This window comes from Macrobrachium rosenbergii, chromosome 21 (assembly GCF_040412425.1).
Source record: "Macrobrachium rosenbergii isolate ZJJX-2024 chromosome 21, ASM4041242v1, whole genome shotgun sequence".
NCBI lineage: Eukaryota > Metazoa > Arthropoda > Malacostraca > Decapoda > Palaemonidae > Macrobrachium > Macrobrachium rosenbergii.
Genome location: NC_089761.1, coordinates 31863144 through 31870643, shown reverse-complemented (window position 1 = coordinate 31870643; position 7500 = coordinate 31863144). Strand labels below are relative to the sequence as shown.

General features: G+C 37.3%; 1 long non-coding RNA gene across 1 annotated transcript in view; it reads right to left on the bottom strand.

The window, feature by feature from the left end:
• Positions 1-839: 839 nt before the first annotated feature.
• Positions 840-7500, bottom strand: part of LOC136849862 (uncharacterized) — a 13827-nt gene continuing 7166 nt past the window's right edge. The window contains exons 2-3 of the long non-coding RNA XR_010856450.1: positions 2287-2368; positions 840-1008 (exon numbers count right to left, since the gene is read on the bottom strand). This is a non-coding gene — a long non-coding RNA (uncharacterized lncRNA). The remainder of the gene's footprint in view (positions 1009-2286; positions 2369-7500) is intronic.

Genomic DNA, 7500 nt, shown 5'->3' with positions numbered 1-7500 from the left:
TCTCTCTCTCTCTCTCTCTCTCTCTCTCTCTCTCTCCTCGATGCCGGAGAACATTAGATCAGTCAACCTCTCTCTCTCTCTCTCTCTCTCTCTCTCTCTCTCTCTCTCTCTCTCTCTCTCTCTCTCTCTTATCAGCAAAAACACCGACCTTTGGAAAGGGGAAAGCCCTTGCACATAATTTCAGGAAATATAAAAAAAATACCAGTGAGGGAGAGAAACTGGTAATACTATTGATCGCAGGGTGCTCCTGACTCGCCTAAAACTTGAAGTTGTTCGTTCTTTCCTATTCTGACCGGTTTATTTAGTTCACGTATCGAACAGGGAATAGAGAAGGAGTTGTAAGTTGTACCTTCCTACTGTAAACTGAGTTGAAATGCCTCTTACCTGGTGTGATTATACCGCAGTACTCAGTAAGCTAAGGTATTGTTTTTATGGTTACATCATTATTATTATTATTATTATTATTATTATTATTATTATTATTATTATTATTATTATTATTATTATTATTACTGAGCTTCACCATGATAAGATATATATTTTTCGTCCGTTGAAAAAATTCATCATCATTGGAAGTGTATTTTTTCGTCCAAATTATTATTATTATTATTATTATTATTATTATTATTATTATTATTATTATTATTATTATTATTATTTGATTAACAATTTATTATTTTATTCACACTTCTTCATCAGAACTTCACAGGAAGTTGCTCCGTCGTTCCTTGATTTTGTGACCCACACGTTGGTGACATCGGCCTAATTTCAAGGTCAGGATATTTAAAAATTAGGAAAAAGTTGGCTATTGATATTTCTCTTAAGTATAAATAAAACTACAAAAAGGGTAATATGAGTTCACTTGCCCTTCTACTGTAGTTCCCTGCTACAGGTCAGTCTGTAGATCTTGGAAAAGCTTCTCCTAAATGGAAGTTTTCGTAGCGAGAAACGGCAAAAACAGAAATGAAGTAGAGGCTCGTTTTTGACGCCATTTTTCCGTGTCCTGAGCTGAAAGTAGATGTCGGGAGTTAGTCTGAAAAAATCTATTAGAAAATCACGAAATTCCAAAGTGACATTATTATTATTATTATTATTATTATTATTATTATTATTATTATTATTATAAAATCCGAGTGGATGTTTGTTGTCCCCCGGGTAACAATAGGGGACACAGCCACCCACCCCCTGCGAACCAGTTTGTCCGCCCCGGGCGGAGGCGGAGTAGGTAGGGGAATGGGAGGGTAGAGGAGACATCCACCCTCTTCCTGCAAACCTGTTTGTCCGCCCCGGGTGGGGGACGGGATAGGTAGGGGATCGGGAGGGTAGGGGAGACAGCAGCGCCGGGTTCCAGCCCACGTAGCTCGTAATAATAATAATATATGGAAAGGAACTGCCCAAGAAATACCTATTATAACAACTATGTGGCAGAGAGCTTTCGTGCTTTTACAAAGAATATCTTTTGGCGTAGTGAGTACGTTGGAAATTATATCAGTCGTTTCCAAAATTGTCGAAGTGGCCCCCGGAAGCACTGAAGAACTGTACTGTATATAACTTTTTTTTTTAAATGTCTATATTCTTTTAAATTAAAAAGTGTCCTGTCTTTCGGTACTCTATATGCTGAATTTCAAAAGGAAGAATATTCTTCACTATAATAACATAGAGGTTCAATAGTAACATTGATAATCAGCCAATTTTACCAAATTTCCCAGAGAAGATTCTTTACAAACTCGATCTTAGTCATATGAGCCACATGTCACTTTACAGTTGATCCCTGATCCCCATTTCCTGCCGAGGGCGACCATTCTGGGTGACGTGTCCCCAAAAATTGCAAAAGAAAACAATCTTCAGAGAAGCATGGCAGTATCTTTGAATATAATAATTTCTGATAGAATTTAGTAATATTCACTTGGCTATCTGGCCTGCTTAATTTGAAAGGGTCACATGTTCACAAAAATGGCAAAAAAAAAAAAAAAAAATCTGGGAAGCCTGTAGATATTTCTCAATTTAATAATTTCAAGCAAACTTTAGTAATGCTCACCTTGCTTATCTGACATTCTGCCTAATTTCAAAAGGTCACATGTAGATATCTTGAATATGATAATTTATAAAAAAAAAAAAAAATAGTAATATCCACCTTGTTTATCTGACATTCTGCCGAATTCCATATGTTCTCAGAAATGGCATAAAAAAAAATCATCAGAGAAGTAGCAGATATTTCTCTGAATACAATTTCAAACAAAATTTGGTAGTAAAACTCACCCATCATTTTCCGACCACATCTCTTACCCATGCATTGCAGAATCCACTCGTTAAGTGCAGAGTGCATAACCTAAGTTATTCTTGATTTCCTACGTTGGCGAAGAAGCAGCTGAAAATGAAATAACAAATGAAATGGATCTGAAATTAATATTTTGTAACACCAGTTAAAATGTAAGACATTACATGACTAATACAGAGTTCGTACTGCCTTTCCCCTGACTGGACAGTGACATCATCCAGTGCAATTGTTTATACGAATCGTCCTATTCGTAAAGGGTAGCCAAATACGTAGGATTATGGGAAACGAACGTTGAGAGAGCGTAGGATGCCTATCCTGAATGAAGAGTAATAGCAATGCAGATTAATGTTGTTCGTCCATTTGGGAATGGGAATTGATGTGAATGTTGTTCTAGAACTCTGAAACTGGTGAATTAACTGACTTCATATTCTGTGGTTGCCTTGAATTATAAGGGAATTTCAGTTCGAAATAAGTTCAAAAATTCTCCTAATGGTCAAAGTGTCTTTCTCCAGTCTCCTGGAATGGCTCGGCAACAGGACCGGTGCTCTGTACTTTGTCTTTATCCAGTCTCCTTACAAGGCTTGGCACCCGTTAGTGCCGTCAGTGCACCTCACGCTGTGCAATGTAGGCAGTACTGAAGGTCCTTTGCAACGTCCCCTAACCGCAACCACTTTCATTCTTTTCACTGTAGCTCCGTTCATATTCGCTTCCTTCCAGCTCGCTTTCCTCAACCCTCTCCTATCAGTTGTTTCAGAGTGCAGCTGCGAGGCTTTCCTCGTGTTACACCTTTCAAACCTTTTACCCTCAATTTCCGTTTCAGCGCTGAATGATCTAAATTCTATATATTCTTTCCTTACAAGACTTGGCAACTGACCGCTGCTGTGTACTTGTCGCCGAAGTTATCATTCTCGTCATCGCTGACCTTTCAATTGTCGTGGCTTCCCGACGGTGTCACCGACATTCTTAGCCTGCAGGTTTCTCCTAGCGTACGTTTCTGCTTCCAGTTGCTGAAGGTGGTGTTTCTGTCTCTAGCAATTACAGGAATTTTATCGGCCGGACATCCTGGCGATTCAGGAGTAGCGAGGGTTTTGAGACCGAGCGGCAAATCGTTTTGTGGCCGGTGTACTGTAAGCCCAAGGGATTATCCGAGATCCTAGGTTTCCGGTACACTTTGGCTGATAATAATAATGACATCATCACCCTGGCCGAAATAAGCATAAACAAGTAAAAAAGGCGCCGAAGTTTCTTCGGCCCAGTCGCGTTTTCTGTACAGCGTATAATGCCGTATGAAACTCTCAAAATTTTCAGCCACGGTCTGTTGGTGGCATGTGTTGTTGGCACCTATAGCGGTGCCAGACGCACGATCATGGCTAACTTTAACCATAAATAAAATTAAAAAACTACTGAGGAGGCTACAGGGCTGCAATTTGGTATGTTTGACGATTGGAGGGCGGATAATCAACATACCAATTTGCAGCCCTCTAGCCTCAGTAGTTTTTAAGAAAACTAAAAAACGGTTTTGGGTTCATTATTTTTACTTGACTTCAGCTAAAAACGAAACAAAAAAAAAACCTATGGGAATTATTTTAATAGGACATGAAAAATAGTTTTGTGTTAGCTATTTTTACTTTGCTGCAGCGTACAAAAAAAAAAAAACTATGAATGACTAAGACATTAGCGAATCGGGTTTGTGTTAGTTATTTTTATTTGACCTTAAGAGACAAAAAAAAAATGTGGGGTATATTAATGGGCATGAAAAATGGCTTTGTGTTAATTACTTTTACTTGACTCCATCGGGAAAAAAGCTGTATGAATTACTCTATAAACGCTCTGTTACAATCATTAAGTTATTTATTTTCACACAACCAAAATAGGATGTTTCCTAGATAGTGCCCCCCCCCCAAAATCCCCAAGGGTTTTAACCTGGTGTGTATCAAATTTGCGTGTGTTTAGTACAACCCCGTAGGCGATGACCGTAATAACATAAACAAAAGATTGCAAACATCATAAAGATAATGACCCCCAAGAATTATTATTACGTGACATAACACAAGAAGGACTTCAGATATCATCCGGCAGTTCTCATGTTCTTGGAAGAACGGAGCCGAACGTACGATCGCGTTAAAGAGTCATGTGCGTCTGCTCGTCAGTCTCCGGCAGTCATTGAGCGCATTTCGTAATTGTCGGTTACGCTGGCATCCAGGATATTACGTGAAAAAGGGCGTGTGTATATGTATAAGATATATATGTGTGTGTGTATATATACATACATATATATATGTATTTATATATGTATATATATTAATTTATATACATACATACAAACACACATACACGCGCGTTTCTGCACAAGCAAACGCCTATATACATGCACCTCGTTCTGAGAAGGCTGTGTACATATCTTGCACGATCTCGTCGTCCCGTATAATATTTCTTATGCCCCGTGAACCTCATAACAGAATGGTATTGCGTGCTCTTTGAAGCCATTAATTTGCAAAGGAAATCTGACCGTGGGTAATAATAATAGTGCAGGTAAGAATAGTCACATTGGGAATAATAGTCACGATGGAGAATAATAGTCATGATGGGAAATAATAGTCACGATGCTAATAGCAACAGTAAAATCGGATGCCGAAGTGACGCAATTGCTCCCAAATAGAGAAGCAGTAGCTTAGACAGGACAGGGCCCATATCTCGCCGCTGTCGCTTTTGATACATTAACTATGACAGAAACATTGTATAGCATCCGCTGCGTTGGGTAACTGTTTTTTTTTTTTGGTGGGGAGGGATAGGGGGCGGTTGATTGTTGCTCCCAGTAACGAAAACCTTGAGCTTTATGTGCTTGTATGATACATGTCTTTTAGAGGTCCTGTTGTATATATATAATATGTATACACACACACACACATATATATATATAATATATATACACACACACACATATATATATATAATTTATATATACTGTATATACATATATGTATTTATAGATATACGAGTATGTATGTAATATATATATATTTATTATATATATATATATATATATATATATATATATATATATATATATGTATATCTTCTTTTTCTTTTTAACGTGCTTCTTCCCATATATTATATATATATATATATATATATATTACATATATATATATATATATATACTGTATATATATGTATATATATAATATTATATATATATATATATATATATATATATATATATATATATATATATATATATATATATATGGCGTCTTATCCATGACACTGGGTGCTACTCATGATCTGTAGACGATCTCTACCCTCAAAAAAATTATGTTTGAAATGACCAAGAAACTGAAGCAGTGGACAATATTAATTGCCTTTATTTGCTTGCTAGACGCTTGCCGGCAGAAGCGATTCGGTTCGCGTGTGACATCAAAAGAACCCTTTGGAATGGAGTGGAATATGACCACCAGGCCAGAGATCAGGTGCTGGGAGCTGTGACGATCGAGGTCATTCGACGCTGAAGGAAAAACTGAGCCTAGAAAGCTTTGGAAGGTGTAGCAGGAGGAAAAGAAAAACCTCGCAGTCGAATGAAGAAAAGATTCTTGGGAGAAGTTGAGGGAAGTGAGACGGAAGGATGGAAGAAAGAGAATATGAACGAAGGCCCAGTTATGGAAATGAAAGGGGTCGTAGCTATGGGCCGAAGGGACGCGTCAATGAAACTGTAAAGTAGTTCCTACTGCGCTCCACGTGAGGCGCAGTGACGGCACTACCTTCCGACGGGGAAGAGGACCCTCTGCTACCCTTTTTTGGGCAGGAAGGCTCCACGAGACATGTAGAGAACCGTCGTCAGTGCCTCTGACTTATCTGCCCTCATTTAACTTTCGGAAGCAGAAACAGACACCGTCGAATTTATCACCTTCGCTGTGTTTATCCAAGTGTCGTGGTACACTCGGATAAACAAAAAGAGTTTTTTGATTAACTTTAGTTTTAATTGCGGTGACGCCAGTTCATAGAAGTCAGTCAGTCAAGTGCTTCAAACTGACATCTTAGATTTCACCTACTTTTTCTGACTGATTTTTATCTGTTAGTTTTTTTCCATTTGAAACTTTTTTCCTACATGGACATGATAATAATAATAATAATAATAATAATAATAATAATAATAATAATACAGATTCACAATTTAGTGAAAAAATAATCAGAGTATTGAAACTCATTAATATAGTAACATATTACTATGTAAAATGAACTAAAGACTTTCGAACACCTGGAACGGTGTTCCTCATAAGTGTTAACGTTAAATGAACATTCGAATGGTGTTCCTCATCAGTCTTAACGTTAAAATGGCATTTTAACGGTAGCACTGATGAGGAACACCGTTCAGGTGTTCGAAAGTCTTTGGTTCATGTTACATAGTAATATATTTACTATATAATTGTGGGTTTTTATTACTCAATAATAATAATAATAATAATAATAATAATAATAATAATAATAATAATAATAATAATAAAGATTTGACTTGAAATTCAAGCTTCCAAAGGATAGGGTGTTCATTTGGGAGGAGTAACAGGTAATAGGAAATTGAGAAAGAAAAGATCAGTTATTAGAAAAGAAAAATAAACTAAAAAACTGATAAACGAATAGATAAAATGTGTTGATGTTCCTCTGTGTATCAGTTTATTCGATGCTTGTATTTCATCAGTCGAAAGAAGAGAGAGAGAGAGAGAGAGAGAGAGAGAGAGAGAGAGAGAGAGAGAGAGAGAGAGCCCTCTCCCCCTATAAGTACATAACAGATTTGAACCTTACAGGCAATTATTATTTACCTGTAAGGGTTCAAATTTATAATATGTAATTTCAGAGGAGAGCTCTCTCTCTCTCTCTCTCTCTCTCTCTCTCTCTCTCTCTCTTAACCGACAGATGAAATTCACAGAAACATCAGATAAATAACCTCGCGCCATTTTTTTTTATCATCTTCAAAAAATTGACATCCGCCTTGGCACTTTTGCCCGATGACGTCAGAGATGTAATAAGAGAGTTGTCATCCGCGAATTGTCGAGGACTTTCGTGACGTCACGTCACACTCGCTACCCAAAGGCGGATATGATTCTCCTGTTATCTTTCTTCAGTGAGGCGGATCTGGAGACACCGTAGCGTTAGCAATATGTATATGTATATGTATATATGTGTATGAATATATATATGTATATATATATATGTATATAAATATATGC